The sequence below is a fragment of the Microcaecilia unicolor genome, chromosome 1, assembly GCF_901765095.1.
Source record: "Microcaecilia unicolor chromosome 1, aMicUni1.1, whole genome shotgun sequence".
NCBI classification, from domain to species: domain Eukaryota; kingdom Metazoa; phylum Chordata; class Amphibia; order Gymnophiona; family Siphonopidae; genus Microcaecilia; species Microcaecilia unicolor.
In genome coordinates, this window is record NC_044031.1 from 698689874 (window position 1) to 698695573 (window position 5700).

Below are 5700 nucleotides of genomic sequence, written 5' to 3' on the forward strand. Positions count from 1 at the left end.
GCCTAGAAACTCCACTTGTAATTGTAAGAAGCAAAAGTGCAGAAAAAAGAAACCTACTGCACCTGGTATTCCCAGCAGGGTTGCCAGATGGGCGGTTTTCCCCGCCCAATTGGGCGGTTTTCCGCAACCTGCGGCGGGAAACTTTTGCCCACGGCGGGTTGCGGTTTTTTGGGCTTTTTTTTTTTTCGTGCGGGTTTTCGGCGGTTTTTTGGCCGGCGGGGGTGGGGCTAATGGCGACAGAGGCGGGGTTTAGTGATGTATTGGGCGGGGCGATGACGGCGGGGCGATGACGGAAGGGGCGGGGTTGATTACGTCGGGGGTGGGGTGTGTGCGGTTTTTGGGCTGTTTTGGGTGGGAATTTTTTATTTTATATGGCAACACTGATTCCCAGGCAGTCTCCCATCCAAGCAGAAACCAGCCAGGCCCAACCCTGCTGAGCTTCCAAGATCAGATGAGGCACACTCAGGTGGTGTGCTCATAGGCAAGGCCTGTACTGCCAGTATAAAAAGTTTCATAAGGAAGAAGGGAAACTTCCAAGCTGTTCAAGCAAGTGCCCTCAAAGAAAAACTGAGGGGACTGAAAAGTCTGTAAATAAACACACTAAATAGGCCCTTTCACAGGCTCAACATGCAAGGAGCCCTGCTCTGATGCTGTTCACTGTTTCCCACACCAGGAACAGCCTTAGCCAACGCAGGAACTATAAGAAAATCTAAACTCACCACAGTGAGGCCTATTGCTATCAATGTACCCCACTTAGGCAAACTTGGCTTTCCAGCTCAGGAGATTCTTGCTGCCTTTGTGCAGAAAGGGACTGCCCTGAAAAGACTCCCTTCGAATAGAGGAAGACAGGGAGAAATGGACCCTACTGCGCCCCAGCTACATGCAAACAGTTTCTGACTCAACAGTGATTTTGGTTAAAGGAAACCAAAAGGCTGGAGAAAATAAAGAGGAATCCCTGGACCAGCAGTCTCTAATGGAACACAAGATCCTTTAGGAGAAGCCTCCCCTCCCCCCTGCCCACATCAAGGCCGCAGGGCAGGAAAGGATCAGAGCTGATTATCATATAAAAGAGAGCCACGCCAGCAAAAAGGCGCGCGTTACCGCCATTTTAGCACGGGAAAAGGATGCTCAGGAAGGGGAACTTCAGCATTTCCCTCCCCATCGTTCAACACGCCACCACACAGAATCCCGCTACGCAGCATCTGCTACTGCAGCGGGAACAGCTTTCAAACGCCAGCGTCACCCATATTAAAGCACAATACCCCGCGCCGAAAGAGAAAGGGACTCACCGAACAGCAGGTGTCTCCGGAAGAGAAACAGAGTCCCACAGACGCAGCAGCCTGCTGCCTAACCGGAACAGACTGAAAGCACAGCACTAAGAGACAGGGAAACCCTGTACTGCCCGGTCCTGTCAGAAATCTTCTGTTTTGTTTTGGGGTTTTTTAACACCAAATTAAGGCAAAGGGGCTCTCTTTTTTTTTTTTTTTTTACAGGCGAGGAAGGCTAGAGCGCTAAAGACCGGGAGGCAAGGGGGGAAAAGGTGAAGCAGGGACCCAGAAAACTGAGTATGCCCCCAAAGTTGGCACTACCAGCCAGACATCCCTAAACTCAACTGGCCCACAGGACCCAGGAGTATCCCCAACAGACAAATCCAGGAGCTGCTGAAGCGCCATCCACCACCTGCTGGAGATAGAGATGTACTGAGGTGAAGGAGGAGCTGGCCATCTGGTATCACTGCCTTCAGCTTTGTAATCTCTATCTTCACCTGCTAGTAGATGGACACAACCCACCAGTTCTTGGATTCATCTGCTGCATACGCTAAGGAAGGGAGATGTCTGCACTGAGAACACCAACCCTCACATACACCACTGATGTAGAGCGTTTCTGAGCCTGAAGCAAGATAGCTATGACAATCAGAATAAATATTTCATTTCAACCAAGCACTTTCAATGGCCAAGCTATAAGACCAAAGGGGGACGGATCCTCCATGAGAAGTGGACCTTGTTTCAGTAGGTCGTGTACCTGCAGAAGACTGAGAAGAACCCGTCCAGTTGTCAAATCAGGTTCACTTACCATGGCCCCCACAGCCAATCTAGGGCTATGAGAATTATTCAACCCCAGTGCAATGCAATCCTTTTCAACACGTGGCCTACCATGGGCCAAGAAGGCAAGACAGAGTAGATGAGTCTCTGACCACGGCTACAACAGGGCATCAATCCCCATCAATAGCAGTAAAACTCGAGGACTTTGGCATTCCTTTTCGTCGCCAAACCAGAAGCTAAGAACCCCATTGGCCTACTATCAGCGAAACCTCTGGCTGGATAGCTCCCATTCTCCAGGGTCCAAGAAGTGCCTACTAAGAAAGTCTGCCTCCACGTTCAAGGACCCTGCGATGTGAGACCAACTTATGAGGGAGGGCGCCTCCACCGTCATTGGACAATTGTGGATCCCACATTGCTTATTGATATAACCACCGCTGTCGCACTGTCAGAGAAACTCTGACTGGGGCCGCCACCAGAAAGTGAGCAAAGTAATGGAAGGCATTATGCACTGCCCTGAGCTCCAAGCAATTTATCGACCACTGAGATTCCTGTCCTGACCAGGTGCTCTGTGCCAGATAGAACTTGTAAATAGCTCTCCAAACCAACTTGCTGGTGTCTGTTAACACAATGGGAGGTGAAATCAGAAAAGGAGCTCCGATGGTCAAATTCCTTGGCGACAAATCACCAATACATATCGAGTTTGGCAACTAGTGTCCCAGGAAGACGAAGGTCATACTTCTGTGACATCACACCAGCAGCTGAGAAGAGATTCCTGTAACAGCAGCATATGAGCCCTTGACCATAGTACCACTTCCATCGCCACCGTCATTGACCCCAGAACTTGGACAAAATCCCAGACACTGTGCTTGCCTTGATTGAGGAGGACGAAATCTGTTGAACCAGCTTCAACCTCTTGTACTCCACGAGGAAGATCCTCTTCCATACTGTGTCAAATAGAACACCCGATACTCCCTATCAACAATGGCACCTAGATCCTTTACCTGGGTGGTCACTCATAATGTGGAACTTTGCATCACATAGCTATAGTTTGGGTTCCTCTTTCCCACATGCATCACTTTGCACTTGCTCACATTAAATCATCTGCCATTTGGATGCCCAGTTTCGTAAGGTGCTCTTGCAATTTTGTAATTTTGAATAACTTTTGTCACCAGCAAATTTAATTACCTCACTAGTTATTTCCATCTCTAGATCATTACAGAAATGTTAAAAAGCAGCAGCCCCAGCACAGACCCCTGCAGAACCCCACTATCTACCCTTCTCCACTGAGAATAAACCATTTAACCCTACTCTCTGTTTTCAATCTTTTAACCAGTTTTTAATCCAAATAAGACATTAACCTACATTACCTCCTATCCCATGACTAACTTCCTCAGGAGTCTTTCACGAGATACTTTGTTACATGTCTTTTGAAAATCCAGATTCACAATACTGACCAGCTCACCTTTATCCACGTTTATTTACCCCTTCAATGAATATGGTAGATCTGCGAGGCAAGATTTCCCTTGACTAAATCCATGTTGGCTTTGTCTCATTAATCCATGCTTATGTATATGCTCTGTAATTTTCCTTTTTATAATCGTGTCTACCATTTTGCCCAGCATCAACGTCAGGTTAACTAGTCTATCATTTCCCGGATCACCTCTGGAACCCTTTTAAAAATTGGCGTTACGTTGGCCACCCTCCAATCTTTCAGTACCATGCTCGATTTTAAAGTTAAATAACATATTATTAATTGAATTGAAAAATAAACTTGCAGAGCTATCAGTATTCTAGGATGTATACCATCCGGTCCAGGCGATTTGGTACTTTCAATTTGTCAAATTGCCCCATTACATTTTCCATGTTTACAGAGATTTGCTTCAGTTTCTCTGACTCATTAGCATGGAATACCATTTCTGGCATTGGTATCCCTCCCACATCTTCCTCAGTAAAAACCAAGTAAATAATTCATTTAGGCCCAGATGATCAAAAGCCCTGCGCTGTTCCAAACAGCGCCCTAAAAATAGCGCCAGGACAGCGCAGGGCTTTCTCTGCATCGATGATCAAAGATAATACATGCAAATCTAAGCAGCGCTATTATCTTTGATTATCATGTTGAAGTGCGGGAGAATTGCGCCCGAGCATGCGCTCAGCAGAATCCTCCCGCACTTGTCTGACAGGTCTGGGCTGTCAAAAAGCCCAAACCTGTCAAACAGCCTGGCCCGAGGCCCGAACGAGCCCCCCTCCGCCCAAACCCCAGAAAACGTCGTGGCCGCCGCCGCCGGCCAAACCCTCTCCCACCCAGCGACGGGGGGGGGTGGGGGCTGGAGGATCGGTGGTCTCCAGCCCCCGAAACCCCCAGTAATTGTTGCTCCATCGACGGGAGGGAGGGGGGGCTGGAGGTCCAGGACCTCCAGCCCACCCCAAATCCTCCCCCCGTTGTCCTTCCTTCGATTCCTGGTGGTCCGTGGTGTCGGGGGGGGGGGACTGGAGGTCCGGTGGGTCTCCAGCCCACCCCAAATCCTCCCCCCAGTGTTGTCCTTCGATTCCCTAGTGGTCCGTGGTGTCGGGGGGGGGGGGGGCTGGAGGTCCGGTGGGTCTCCAGCCTACCCCAAATCCTCCCCCCAGCGTTGTCTTTAAATTCCCTGGTGGTCCGTGGTGTCGTGACACCCCCCCTGGCCCCGTCCCGGCCCCCTCCCAGCCCCCCTACCTTTCTGTTGGAGGAGGGACGCAGCCTGCCTGCCTCCCTCCTCTTCCAGTCAGTCGACGCCCAAAATGGCGGCGCCCAGCACCGCCCACTGCATCCTGGGATGCACTGGGCGGGGCTACAGACCATATGCAGTGGGCGGGTGCTGGGCGCCGCCATTTTGGGCGTCGACTGACTGGAAGACAACAGATAGGTAGGGGGGCCGGGAGGGGGCCAGGGGGGTGTCACGACACCACGGACCACCAGGGAATTTAAAGACAACACTGGGGGGATTTGGGGTGGGCTGGAGGTCCTCCGTCGATAGAAGAACGATTTCTGGGGTTTTCGAGGCTGGAGACCCACCGGACCTCCAGCCCCCCGTTCGAGTTTTCCTTGGGGGGGGAGGGGGCCTGCCAGCATGCAACTGCATGCTGGACAGGGCTCACCATTCCTCCCAAATGACCGCAAAATCTAACGCCAGCTCAGAGCTGGCGTTGATTTTGCTGCGGCCAGCGACCCAATCTTTGGCGCGCTGGTCGCTGATCATTGGGGATGAATGCGTTAAGCGCCAATTAGCATGCATTTGCAAGCTAATTGCGCTAGAAGCCCTGTTTAGCATGCATTTGCATGCTACTTGCGCTGAGAGCCCTCGAGTGCGCTGTTTCAGGCACTCGAGGGCTCTGATCATGGGTCGGCTGCAAACTCTGGCGCTAGTATGGCGTTAACAGCCTCTAGCGCCAGAGTTTGCTTTTGATCATGAGGGCCTCAATCTCTCTAAGGCCTTGTCTTCCCGGAGTGCCCCTTCTACCCCTCAGTCATCTAGCAGTCCAACCGATTCTTATACCGGCTTTTGCTTCTAATATAGCTAAACGGGTTTTTACTATGTGGGGGGAGAGTTTGCCTCCAACAATCTTCTTTAAGTCTCTTTGCCTTCCTTATCAGCACTTTGATTTGACTTGCCATTCCTTATGC